At 41.7% G+C, this 13,995-nt stretch overlaps 1 protein-coding gene across 1 annotated transcript in view; it reads left to right on the top strand.

Moving 5' to 3' along the window:
* The first annotated feature begins 10,111 nt into the window (after nt 1–10,111).
* Nucleotides 10,112–13,995, top strand: part of CT47C1 (cancer/testis antigen family 47 member C1) — a 34,852-nt gene continuing 30,968 nt past the window's right edge. The window contains exons 1-2 of the mRNA XM_053916905.1: nt 10,112–10,284; nt 13,890–13,987. The gene's annotated coding sequence lies outside the window, so the exon portion shown is untranslated. The remainder of the gene's footprint in view (nt 10,285–13,889; nt 13,988–13,995) is intronic.

The raw sequence follows: 13,995 nt of genomic DNA, 5'->3' as shown, positions 1-13,995 counted from the left end.
TGCACACACATATACACATAATTTTGAATACACTTTTCATACAGTTTACAGACCTCCTCTGAATCAATGAAGGTCAGTCATGTACTCTATGTATAAAAACTCTCTATATACTAGCATCCACGATCTTCAATAGGAAATTCTAAGCCATAATTGTTTGAGGATATCAAAGTTAACACAAGAGATCCTTAATGTTTCAGTGATTTGGTGGTTGTTTAACACATCAGGACAACATGCTAAATTTGGAGTTGATCCAAAGTCCCACCTTTTCCAGTCTGACAAGTTTGAGGACTCTCCCCTCACACCTCCCTCTGACTTAATTTCCCTGGAATGATGGCTACTGGGCTATAGTCTAGAATTGACCCAGTAACCAAGAAAATGTAAATATTCACTGAATTTCTGTGGGGCCATTCTACGTAAACAGAAAATGTGTATGTTTTTCTGCCTTTGAGAATCAGTTAAAAGCCATGTACATGGGCACGTATACTGGGGGGCTCTTAGACCTCCTGACATGCATCCAGGGATCATCCTGCTCTATTTGCTCTCTGGTTTCTGAACATCACTTCCTGTTTTGTGCCCTGTTTTATTCATCTGGTTGTCTCTGTCCTTGCCCCATCACACTTGAGCTCTCCCATCTTGGACCCATAGTTATGTTTCTTTCAGGTTTCTCTCTTTCTCTCTTTCAACTCTTATTTTCTTGAGCCTTACATTATACTGTTCTGTACTTTTGGTCTCAGCTTTCCTTTTACCTCAATAGCTTCTGAACACCACCTGGATGTTCATACTCTGCCTGGTCCAGCTGACAGTTTCCAGCATCTCCTGAAAATGGGCTTTGCCTTATTCTTCTAAAGAGTTTCATTATGACTTCCCAATATACATTTGCATTTTGATTACATTTTCCATACATTTCAGCTTTGCAAACACAAAAACAAATCAAACCCCACAACTCAGGAAGCCATGTTGATCTATATTTTTTAAAAATTCTACTTCTGGCTACCCTTTTATCCTCTATTGGTTTCCACCATTCAAAGCTGCTGCTTTGTGAGGACTACCATTATATCTCTCCCCACCCCTCTCTTCCCTTAGCCGTGGAGCTAAAGAATAGAAGATTTTGCCTGGCTAAAAAAAAGAGGTCATCAGATTGAGCCCAGAGATTTATATGTGGGGGCCAATAAACAAAACAATTTTGTTTTACTGTTTTCAAATAGAATTTTAGTTAGGTCACTTCTACCAATGCCATTTATTAAGGGAAATTTAATGACTATCAATTTACAAAACAGGATTTGGGAATTTTCAAAATGAGAGCTAGGTAGATGAACTCTTGGGGTAACACTTTTAATTGACCTAAAACTCCATGGCAAAAAGAAAGTAGTGTATTCTGATTGTGAAGACATGACCTCTGTACAAAGTCTTTTTAGATTAGTAGTGGTGTATACAATCTTTATAAGGGCAGTGGAACCACATTCTAAATCATTTTCTCCAGAGCTTAACTTTAGTCAAATATGATAGTCAAATATTTCTAGATATTACCACCCATGTGGTCCTTGGAATGTGAGTTGATACTTGTACCAGAACTAGCTGCCATTAGATGAACCAATCTGAAGTATAATATTTGCCTAGAAGAATATTAGATCAGGAGGTTTAAGAACTCTAGATGTTTTAATTTGGGTAAGTGCAGCCAGAAAGCATGCTGGGATTTCAATGGAGGACTGGTAGAGAAGAGGAAGTAGCTGATATTAAATAACATTGTGGGTTTAGTTAGCCTGGTTTGACCTTAGAAGAGTAGAGTGAATGAAGTAGTAAGCCATCCCAAGTAAGTAGTGCCCAGCAGGGTGACAAACTTGGAGAAATAAACATTTGTCCCTGTTGTGGGCTGCATTGTGTTCCCTGCATTATATGTTGAAGCCCTAACCACTTCCACCTGAGTACTATAAAATGTGACTGTGTTTGAATATATAGCCTTTAAAGAAGTAATTAACTTTAAATGAGGTCATTAAGGTGAGCCCCAATCCCAAGTTACTGGTGTCCTTATAAGAAGAGAAAGGGCCACATGAGAACACAATGAGAGAGTGACCATCTGTATGGCAAGGAGAAAGGCATCAAGAGAAACCAGACCTGCCACACCTTGATCTTGGGTTTCTAGCCTCCAGAACTGTGAGAAAATAAATTTCTGCTTTTTAAGCCACCAATATGTGTTATTTTGTTATGGCAGCTTTAGCAAATGAATACAGTTCTTCAGTTTTACATACCAGACTCTAAATCCTATTCCAATATTTGGGGAAGTCCCCATTGATGAGTGTCAGTGGGAGGCAGAGCCTCTCAAGCAGCAGCAAGGTTGCATGAAGATGGAGTTCCTGGTTCAACAACAACAGTGTTAGGCGGCAGGCTGCCATGTCTAGTACCTATTGATGACAAGTGTAGTAGTGTCCTGAGATGAGTAGTAACGCAATGTAATGGTCATTATTGTGGCTTTCATAGACCTAGGCCAGGCTCCCTAGCTCTCCCAGGGACTCTGTGAACTACCAAAAACTTTTAAACAAATACATTTTCACCCTTAATCAATTAGAGATGGTTTCTATGGCTTATAATTAAGGCCACAGACTAGTATGATTCAGGTCTACATCTGTATCCAGAGAGTAACTCAACTGCAAATGTTACTATGTATTAGAAACATTCAAAGTTGGATGCATAAAGGCCTCAGGATTGTCAGTAGTCAGGCAACTTGGAGCAGTGCTCTAGCCATCAGAGATGCTGGGAAGAGGAACACCTGACCTGAGTCTTTTTTTCCTTCTCTACTTTTTTTTCCTCCTCCTTCTCCTTCTTCTTCTTCTTTTGCCCTTCCTTTTTGTTCCTCATCCTTGGCCAATGTCCTGGCTAAGCCACTAGTCTCCACAGACATTGTTCAGCCCTAAGTGGGGCCTTTGGGAGTAAGGTACCTCTGTGAGCCCTACTCAGTTAGGAGTCTCTTGGGAATTAAAGCTGCCTTAGAATTCATTTCCTGCTACCCTATTCCAGGCCTTTTTGCACTCAGTCATGAAGACTGGAGATAGTGATAATACCAGATTATTTCTGTGTAAACTTTGATTCTTCATTACTTGGAAACCAAGGGTCATCCCGGGACACAGTTACAGCTGTATGATATCTATATATCTATTAAGGGCAGCAAGTACTTACTAGTGGGAGGTGGGGAGATGGGCCAAGAAGGACCCCTGTGTGTGGCCAGGGGGCTATCTTGAAGCTTAGTTAACATAACAAGTGCACTACTTCTATTTAGATGGTATGCAGTAGAGGAACAGAAATGGTAAACATCTCTAAATATACCCCTTTTCACTTTTTACTTAATATTAAAAATATAAGTTATCCTTATCAAAGAAGACTTTTATTTCTTTTATCTGAGAGTAACTTTGAGAGACACATGGATATAAGCAGGTTTATATAGCTCCCTTAAGCTATTCCTTGGTGCCACCACTCCTGGGCAGGAGGCATCTAAGTTCAAAATCTTTTATTAGAAGACAGTTGTTCAGATCCAAGTTCAGTTTTTGCTCTTAGGGACTTATGCTAACTCTGCTCACTGTTCTCCCGAGCACAGGATTCAGAGCTTTTGTGGTCTCACCATATGGGCCTAGAGCACAGATCTTAGCTGATCATGTTTTTAAAAATTAACATAACTTTAATAAATTCACTTTGATAATCAGTGTTCTTTCAAAATATGGAGCCCACCCTGGGACTAACAGAATAGCATGCAGGAAGAGTTTGGATAATGTTCAACTTGAGTCTTTCCAAGGCCACTTTCAGCTCTAGAATCTCTATGGTTTATGGTCCAGAAGATCTTGCCACTGTCTGCAATTCCCATAGACACTCCATCAGAATAGAAAAGATGGTCATCCCTCAAATTCTGGCAGGGGGCATCTTGGCCACACTAATGATTCATCCCGTAGTCTACTAGCCAGGCCTCCCCAGCAACGAGGTGAAACCCTGATTCAAATGAAGGAGGTTTTACCTGAGGCTCTAAAATAACCTGGCAGGCAGTTAAAGGGCCTCAGAAGTGACTGTGATAGCTGATCATTTTTTAAAAATTTTTTATTGTTATTCAATTACAGTTGTAGGCCTTTTCTCCCCTTCCCTCCCCCCCACCCCAGCTGAACCCACCTCCCTCCCCCACCCCCACCATCCCCCCCGATTTTGTCCATGTGTCCTTTATAATAGTTCCTCCAATCCCCTCTTCCCACTGTCCCCACCCCACTCCCCCCTGGCCACTGCTAGACTGTTCCCAACCTCAATGTCTCTGGTTCTATTTTGTTTGCTTTTTTCTTCTATTGATTATGTTCCAGTTAAGGGTGAGATCATATGGTATTTGTCCCTCACCGCCTGGCTTATTTCACTTAGCATAATGCTCTCCAGTTCCATCCATGCTGTGGCAAAGGGTATAAGCTCCTTCTTTCTCTCTGCTGCGTAGAATTCCATTGTGTAAATAAACCATAATTTTTGGATCCACTCGTTTGCTGATGGACACTTAGGTTGCTTCCAGTACTTGGCTATTGTAAATTGTGCTGCTATGAACATTGGGGTGCACAGGTTCTTTTGGATTGGTGTTTCAGGGTTCTTAGGGTATAATCCAAGCAGCAGAATTGCTGGGTCGAAGGGCAGTTCCATATTTAGTTTTCTGAGGAAATTCCATACTGTTTTCCACAGTGACCTCACCAGTCTGCATTCCCACCAACAGTGTACTAGGGTTCCCTTTTCTCTGCATCCTCTCCAACATTTGTTTGTGGATTTGTTTATGTTGGCCACTCTGACTGGTGTGAGATGGTACCTCATTGTGGTTTTAATTTGCATCTCTCTGATGTCTAGTGATGCTGAGCATCTTTTCATATGTCTCTGGGCCCTCTGTATGTCTTCCTTGGAGAAGTGTCTGTTCAAGTCCTTGGCCCATTTTTTAATTGGGTTGTTTGTCTTCCTGGAGTGCAGTCGTGTGAGTTCTTTATATATTTTGGAGATCAGGCCCTTGTCTGAGGTATCATTAGCAAATATGTTTTCCCATACTGTTGGTTCTCTTTGTAATTTGGTGCTATTTTCTTTAGCCTTGCAGAAGCTTTTTATTTTGATGAGGTCCCATTTGTTTATTCTTTCCTTTATGTCCCTTGCTTTAGGGAATGTGTCTGTGAGGATGTTGCTGCGTGGAATGTCTGAGATTTTCCTGCCAATGTTTTCCTCGAGGACTTTTATGGTGTTACAACTTATATTTAAGTCTTTTATCCATCTTGAGTTTATTTTCGTGTATGGCGTAAGTTGGTGATTGAGTTTCATTTTTTTGCACGTAGCTGTCCAGATCTCCCAACACCATCTGTTGAAGAGGCTGTTTTTGCTCCATTTTATGCTCCTGCCCCCTTTGTCAAATAGTAATTGACTGTAAAGACTTGAGTTTATTTCTGGGCTCTCTGTACTGTTCCATTGGTCTATGTGCCTGTTTTTAGGCCAGTACCAGGCTGTTTTGATTACAGTGGCCTTGTAATACAGTTTGATATCAGGTATTGTGATCCCTCCTGCTTTGTTCTTCTTTCTCAAAATTGCTGGAGCTATTCGGGGTCGTTTATGGTTCCATATAAGTTTCTGAAATGTTCGTTCTATATCTGTGAAATATGTCATGGGTACTCTAATAGGGATTGCATTGAATCTATAAATTGCTTTGGGTAGTATGGCCATTTTGATGATGTTAATTCTTCCAATCCATGAACATGGTACATGCTTCCATTTGTTTGTGTCTTCCTTAATTTCTTTCTTCAGTGTTGTGTAGTTTTCTGAGTACAGGTCTTTTACCTCCTTGGTTAGGTTTATTCCGAGGTACTTGATTTTTCTTGTTGCTATATCAAATGGGATTTTTTTTCCTGATTTCTGTTTCTGCAGTTTCGTTGCTGGTGTACAGGAATGCCTTTGATTTCTGAGTATTGACTTTGTATCCAGCTGTTTTGCCAAATTCATTTATTAGGTTGACTAGTTTTTTGGTGGAGTCTATAGGATTTTCCATGTACACTATCATGTCGTCTGCAAACAGTGACAGTTTCATTTCCTCCTTTCCAATTTGGATGCCTTTTATTGCTTTTTCTTGTCTCATTGCTGTGGCTAGGACTTCCAATACTATGTTGAATAGGAGTGGTGAGAGAGGGCATCCTTGTCTTGTTCCTGATCTTAGTGGGAAAACTCTAAGTTTTTGTCCATTGAGTATGATGTTAGCTGTAGGTCTCTCATATATGGCCTTTATTATGTTGAGGAATGCTCCCTCTATTCCCACTTTGCTGAGTGTTTTTATCAGAAATGGGTGCTGTACCTTATCAAATGTTTTTTCTGCATCTATTGATATGATCATGTGATTTTTGTCTTTGCTGTTGTTGATGTGATGTATTATGTTTATTGATTTGCGAATATTGTACCATCCTTGCATCCCTGGGATGAATCCCACTTGGTCATGGTGTATGATCTTTTTAATGTATTGCTGGATGTGGTTTGCCAATATTTTGTTGAGAATTTTAGCGTCTATGTTCATCAGAGATATTGGCCTGAAGTTTTCTTTCTTCGTTGTGTCTTTATCTGGTTTTGGGATAAGGATGATGCTGGCTTCATAAAAAGAGTTTGGGAGTCTTCCATCAGTTTGGATTTTTTCGAATAGTCTGTGAAGGATAGGGGTTATCTCTTCCTTAAATGCTTTGTAGAATTCTCCTGTGAAACCATCTGGTCCAGGGCTTTTGTGTGTTGGGAGTTTTTTGATGACTGCTTCAATTTCCTCTGCTGTTATTGGTCTGTTCAGGTTTTCTGCTTCTTCTTCATTCAGTTTGGGAAGATTATATTTTTCTAGAAATGTGTCCATTTCACCTAGGTTTTCAAATTTCTTGGCATACAGTTCTTCGTAGTAATTTCTTACAATCCTTTGTATTTCTGTGGTATCAGTTGTAATCTCTCCTCTTTCATTTTTAATTGTGTTTATTTGGATCCTCTCTCTTTTTTTCTTGATGAGCCTACTTAAAGGCTTGTCGATTTTGTTTATGTTTTCAAAGAACCAGCTCCTGGATTCATTGATCCTTAGAATTGTGCTTTTAGTCTCTATGTCATTTAGTTCTGCTCTGATCTTGGTTATTTCCTTCCTTCTGCTTGCTCTGGGCTGTCTTTGTTGTTGTTCCTCTAGTTCTTGTAGATTTAGGGTTAGGTTGTTTGTTTGAAATGTTTCTATCTTTTTAAGGTAGGCCTGTATTGCTATGAACTTCCCTCTCAGGACTGCCTTTGCTGTGTCCCATAATGGGCTTTGGGTTGTTGTGAGCTCATTTTCATTTGTTTCCAGAAAGTTTTTGATTTCTTCCCTAATCTCGTTCTTGACCCATTCATTGTTTAATAGCATGCTAGTCAGTCTCCATGATTTTGAGTGTTTGGGGTTTTTTCCTTTGGGGTTGGTTTCTAGTTTCAGACCCTTGTGGTCAGAGAAAATGCTTGATATGATTTCAATTTTCTTGAATTTGTTGAGGCTTGCTTTGTGTCCTATCATGTGGTCTATCTTTGAAAAAGTTCCATGGACACTTGAAAAGAACGTGTATTTTGCTTCTTTGGGATGAAAAGCTCTATATATATCAGTTAAGTCCATTTCCTCTAGGGTATTGTTAAGTGACACAATATCCTTGTTGACATTTTGTTTGGAAGACCTGTCCATTTTTGATAGTGGGGTGTTAAAGTCCCCTACTATAATTGTGTTGCTGTCAATATCTTTCTTGAAGTCCTCCAAGATTTTCTTAATGTATTTGGGTGCTCCTATGTTGGGTGCATATATATTTACAATGTTTATGTCTTCTTGGTGGATTCTTCCTTTGAGTATTATGAAGTGACCTTCTGGGTCTCTCTTTATGGCCCTTCTTTAGAAGTCTATTTTGTCTGATATGAGTATTGCTACCCCTGCTTTGTTTTCCTGTCTGTTTGCTTGGAAAATTTGTTTCCAGCCCTTCATTTTCAGTCTGTGTAAGTCTTTTCTCCTGAGATGGGTCTCTTGTAGGCAGCATATGTGTGGGTCATGTTTTCTTATCCATTCAGCTATTCTACGTCTTTTGATTCGAGCATTTAATCCATTTACATTTAAGGTTATTATCGATAGGTAGTTATTCATTGCCTTTATTCCTACCTGTGTTCCTCTCTCTTTCTCTTTTCCTTCCTTTCCTTAAAGCAGTCCCTTTAGCATCTCTTACAGAGCTGGTTTGGTGGAAGCGTATTCTTTTAGACTTCTTTTGTCTGGGAAACTCTTTATTTGGCCTTCTATCTTGATTGAGAGCCTTGCTGGGTAAAGTAGTCTTGGTTGCAGGCCTCTGGTTCTCATTACTTGGAATATTTTTTGCCATTCTCTTCTGGCTTGGAGCGTTTCCATTGAGGAGTCAGTTGCTAACCTTATTGGGGCTCCCTTGTGCATTACTTCCTGTTTCTCCCTTGCTGCCTTTAAGATCCTCTCTTTGGCTTGGAAATTTGCCATTTTAATTATGATGTGTCTTGCAGTCGGTCTCTTTGGGTTCCTCTTGCTTGGGACTCTCTGTGTTTCCTGGTTTTGGGTGACTTTTTCTCTCCTCAGATTAGGGAAATTTTCCATCATTACTTTTGCAAACAGGTTTTCTATCCCTTGCTCCTCTTCTTCTCCTTCTGGTATTCCTATTATACGGATATTGTTATGTTTCATGTTGTCCTGCATTTCCCTTATTGCCTCTTCATTCTTTCTGAGCCTCTTTTCCTTTTCTTCCTCTTTCTGGGTGTTTTTTCTACTTTGTCCTCCAGCTCGCTGATCCGATCCTCTGCTTCATCAAGTCTGCTTTTCATTCCTTCTACTGTGTTCTTCAATTCAGAAATTGTATTCTTCATTTCCTCTTGGCTCTTGTTGATAGTTTCTATTTCCTTTTTCATGTTGATATAGTTTGCAGTGAGTTCATTGTAGTTTCCCTGTAGTTTCTGGTAGTTCTCTTTGAGCTCAGAGAGCTCAGTGAGCTTCCTGATAACCATTGCTTTGAATTCAGTATGTGATCGTTGACTTGCCTCTTTTTCAGTTAGCATTTTTTCTGAGGCTCCCTCCTTTCCTTTCATTTGGGAATCGTTTCTTTGTCTTCCCATTGTTTGTGAGACTCTTCGTGTTAGCCTCTGCTTCTTAAATTGATCTATTCTGACTCCCTGGGTTTATGGTATGAAATTCTATGGTAGAATGCCAATGGGATTCAGTGGTGCTGTCTCCTTAATCTCCTGTGCTCACTGTTCTTGAGCTGACATTTATGGGTGTAACACGGTTTAACTCTGGTCTTTTCAGCGCTCCAGGTTTTGTTGTCTCACCTGTGGGAAAAAGAGAAAGGGGGGGAAAAAAAGAAAAAAAAGAAGGGAAAAAGGAAATAGAAAAGGAAAGGAAGGAAGGAAGAAGGAATAAAGAAAGATCGGAGGCAAGATAAGAAGGAATTTTAACAAAAATTAAAACATAGGAATAAATAAAAGAAGGCAGGAAGAAGGCATAAAAAAGGTAAAGGATGGGAGGAAGAAGGAATGAAAAAAAAAGAAGAAGGAATTCAGGGGGAAAGGAGGAAAGAAAAAAAAAAAAAGTCTTCTGCTGCCTTTAAACCGGTCAGGTTAGTTCTGCTGGTCTTCCTGTCTGTGGAACGGGAGGGGGTGGTTGGAAGGATTGGTTTCACTTTTCTCCCTTCCTGGGCCACACTCTTCGCTGTTGTTCAGCCTGCAGTCCAATTCCTCATGGTCCTTCTGCTCCCCAGTAGGCCTTTAGTTCACCAGTTGTGCTGTCCTTGGGTTGCACCAATTAGGGGCAAGTCACACTCTACCTTCTTGCTCTTTGCTGTCTTAGATGCTAGGGGCTCTGGGTGCTGCTATGGGGTAGTTCAGCCCCCTACTGGGTTGAGTCTTTCCGGGGAATGCAGTGTCCTCTAGCCCTGCACCTCCCCTCTGCTGGGTGTTCTGCCTTTGTCCTAGAGAGCCAGTAGGCCCTGCAGGGCTCTGTGCTCTGGTGATAGGTAGGCGTTGTAGGTGTGGTCCCTGGCAGGCAGCCAGGCTGTTGATCAGCCAATCCAGCCGCTTTGGGCCTGAGTCTCTCGGGTGGGCGGGGCTGCTTTGGGACCGAGTCACGCAGTGCTCGGGTCCGCTGTTTTGGTCCTATGGGTGGAGCAGCTAGCCTCTGCTCCAGATGCTTACCCACCTGAGGTTTCAGGTGCGGGCGCCCCGCCGGGGTTTCAGGTGTTGGCCCCCAGTCCACTGATCTGCGTGCATGCAACCGGGCTTCAGGTGAGCGCCAGGGCTGCTTATCCCACGTTCACAGTCCAGGGGCGGAGGGGGGAGGGGCGCCAGGGGCCGCTGCTGCCAAGAGTTCTCTAACTAGCCCCTGAGTGCCTCTATTTTCTTTTTCTTTTTGAGAAATTCTTCCTATTCAAGCCCCCCTGGTCCAAACAAGCGCCTGGCTGCTCACAGCTCAGCCTGGCTCTCTCCCAAGAATCCTGCAGCAGCCCCTGCACCTGGGCTGGGGCTTCTGCCGCCCTTATCCCCAGCGCGGGTCCCGGGTCCTGGGTCCCGGGGACCTTATTGTCCTTAAGCACTCTTCTTACCGTCAGATCTTTCAATGTCCTCTATCTTTGGTCTCTGATCTTCATATATGCTGGAATACTGTTGGCTGTTCGCTCTGCTCCTCAGATCAGCTAGGTATTTCACTGGCGTTGAGGGGAAGTGGAATCCGCTCCCACCTATGTTGCCACCATCTTCCTCAGATTGCTGATCATTTTTAATGTGATATCAGGCTTGCTAGACTTCTGGTACCCCCAACTCTTCCTTTGCCATTCCATATCAACTCTCCAGTCTCCCCCGCTCAATTCAAGCCTGTGGAATCTAGGCATGACAATGAAGCTAGTCCTTTAACAACAGCATACACAACTAAGGAGTAATTCCTTTCTTTTTGGAAACTCAATAGGATTATTTGGTTGAAAATGTCAAAATACCATACAAAACAAAAAAGTCAGGAGACAAATTTAATTTCTCTGAGGTAGAAAGCTTTCAAACGTTCTCCGGTGTGAAAAAGTGCATTATACTTAATATACCCAACCCCTCATTGAATAGTTATTTAACTTTGTTTTAACTCTTTATTAGGGTAAAAAAATAAAGGTCAGGAAAGCAAAGGTTTCTATAGCAACCTTGCAGCCACACCTCTTGTAACCTATGAAATCATTAAATTCTGAAGTGCAAGTAGGTCAGAGAAGAGCCTTATGGGAATTGGCTGACCAACAGTTATATAACTGGAATAAGTTAAGGTTATAGCCCACTCATCAAGGAGGAGACAAACAAGTATTACAAATGTCTGAAACTGTCTCATACTGTCCTTTGTTAGGAGGGCCTTTAATTGGTGGTGGGGAGTGGAAGTTGGGAGTATATATATTGTGTATATGTCTTCACGATGAGGGGAGTGCCCTAAGGAATGGAAGGACAAAACCTGAGAAAGCAGAAAACCTAAGGCTGAAGTCTGAAAAGCTCAGTGCTACTCAGAGTGGGTTATCCCTGCTGGTCTGCTACCCTGGCAAGAGTGGATAGGCCTCTTTTTTGGGTGATGGGAGGATGGAGCAGATGAGTACAAGGCAGCTGTATTTGAGAGTAAAGCGATGTGTGGGTAAGAAAACACAGGAAGACCCAGGATGGGCATGCTGGCAGGTACCAACCTCCCCCAAAAAACCTAGGCCTGAGAATCTAAAGGCTTACCAAGGTTACAAAGGGCTAAACTACCCCATAGATACACCCCTTGCAGTCTCCATTTTTCCTCATCCCACAACTTATGACAACAACCATAAATTCTTATCTAAGCTTCCAAGCATCAGGTGGAAAATTGATGATTAATACAGGGACTGCTGGAAATAAAAACCCACCATTAGTTTCTTTCATCCTGGTGCCACCTCTGGAAAACAGATGTAAATAGACTAATCACCATACTTTCATTTAATGTGGAGAATTGCAAGGCATTATATAGGGCAGCTATTTTATTTTGCACCTGCTGATGAGAACGAGGTTTGACGTAGAGAAATTTGTTTCCAGTCTGGGTCATACAGTGAAGGAAAGAGAGAGAGAGAGACAGAGATGCATTCTATTTCCTCAACATCCTATGGAAGGAAAGCCTGTCACTTTGTCAACATCAGTCCCATCAGAGGGGCCAGAGTCCCCATTCTCACCAACCACACAAATGCTGGGATGCTGTCCAATTCCTGGACCCTAGGAATTTCTTCTTTGTCGACCTCCTTGTGACTCAGGAGCCACCTCTCCCTTCCCAATCCCCCAAGCAACACATTCAAGCACCTTATTTGTTGTCTTTGATCACATTTATCTGAGAGAAGGTAAGAGTGGAAGACTGAAGAATGTTTAACTTTGAGGGAGTGATGGTGAGAGAGGTCAGTTTGGGATAACAACCAGAGCTACAGCACTCGGGTGCTGGCTCTAATACAAGTCCAGAGTCATTCCCAACTTGGTGAGTGACCTTCAGTCTTCTATGAGTCACAGCTGCAGCTGAGTCATAGACAGACAGAGAGAGACTTGTGTTTTCTGCTCATAGGCTTTCTTCCTTATCCTCTCCCCATATTATTCACAGTTACTTGAGGAGGGGGCTGTGCCTTCTATTATCATTATGTCAAATGTCATACTGTCTTTGGAGTCATATAGATCTGTCATTTACCTCCTATAAATGACTTCCTCTGTCTGATGCTTAATCTCTGTATCTACAATGTGGGGAGAAAATAGAACCTCATAGCATACCTCAGGAATATTATGAAGTATAAATGTCATAAATCATGTAAAGAATTTTTCAGTGTCCCTGTCACACACTAAGTACTCAGTGCGTATGAATCATTATTAAGTAATTTCCCCAAATTATTTTGGAAATATTGTGGAAATTCATCTATTATGAGCTTGGTTAGTGGGAATCATTTCTTTAAAACCTCATCACAGACAATGATCCAACCTAATTTCTTCATCAAAAGACACATACCCCACAAAGGTAGGCATGAGAAAGCACATGGGCTTCTCTGTGAACCTCCCTTGTACAGAGTAAGGAGAGGATTATGCATTAATTGCCTTCTGCTTGTTAGACTTCTGCTAGGGGTGGAGGTATCTTGGGTTCTCCATGTTTATGCTAATGCAATGGTTTGCCCAACCCTTATAGAAAAATGATGCAGTTCATAAGTGTAGGTAGAACCTGTCTTTTGGCTACTTGTGAGCTCTCTGGGTTCCCTGCATATTTGACATCCTTTGTAGGTGTCCCTTGGGCACCCTGGCATCATACTCAAACAACAGAACTGACCATCTCTCAAATTGAAGGCTATTTTGCTAGTTTCTTTCTCTGAAAACAGCACATTCATCAATGTGTTTCCTATGAAAGTTATTTTCTTATTTTTTATTTTCTCCAGAAAAAGGGAAGTCTGCAAGTGAGATTTTATGAAGTGTTGCTAAGTCTTTTCCACAACAACTTCAGAGAGTCAATTTCATGGCTAGGTGTGCTTTTAGTACCCCCCAAAATCAATGAGGACCAATTTGCCATATACCCTCTCAATCTCAGAATGTACTCATAAAAATCGACAGGCTTCCAGTCTCCAGGGACAGCTTTTTTTTTTATTCAGGAACATTACTTTGGTAATGGTTCATACACCAAAGCCAAGGGCAAGATCAATGAGGATGTTTTCATTGTTCCACACATAGCCATCGGAGAACTATTGTGTGGGTGCTTCTGAAGTATCCCCATGTGTTCCAAATGCAAAAAAGTAGAGGCACATAAGTGTAAATGATAAGGTGTGGGCTCAGTGGCCTATTTTGTCATGCCAATGATGCACTTATAGGCTGCGCCAATCTTCTCCAACTCATTATTGCAGGGCTCCTGCTGTAATCTACACTTCACAACAGCCTACTGCCATGGGAAGAGACATGCTGCTTGCTGCACTGATGAGGGGCCTGTACAAGTTTTCCTCTGGTAACTGC

This window comes from Desmodus rotundus, chromosome X, assembly GCF_022682495.2.
Source record: "Desmodus rotundus isolate HL8 chromosome X, HLdesRot8A.1, whole genome shotgun sequence".
NCBI classification, from domain to species: domain Eukaryota; kingdom Metazoa; phylum Chordata; class Mammalia; order Chiroptera; family Phyllostomidae; genus Desmodus; species Desmodus rotundus.
The sequence above is the reverse complement of the archived record's forward strand: the minus strand, read 5'-3'. Positions and strand labels throughout refer to the sequence as shown.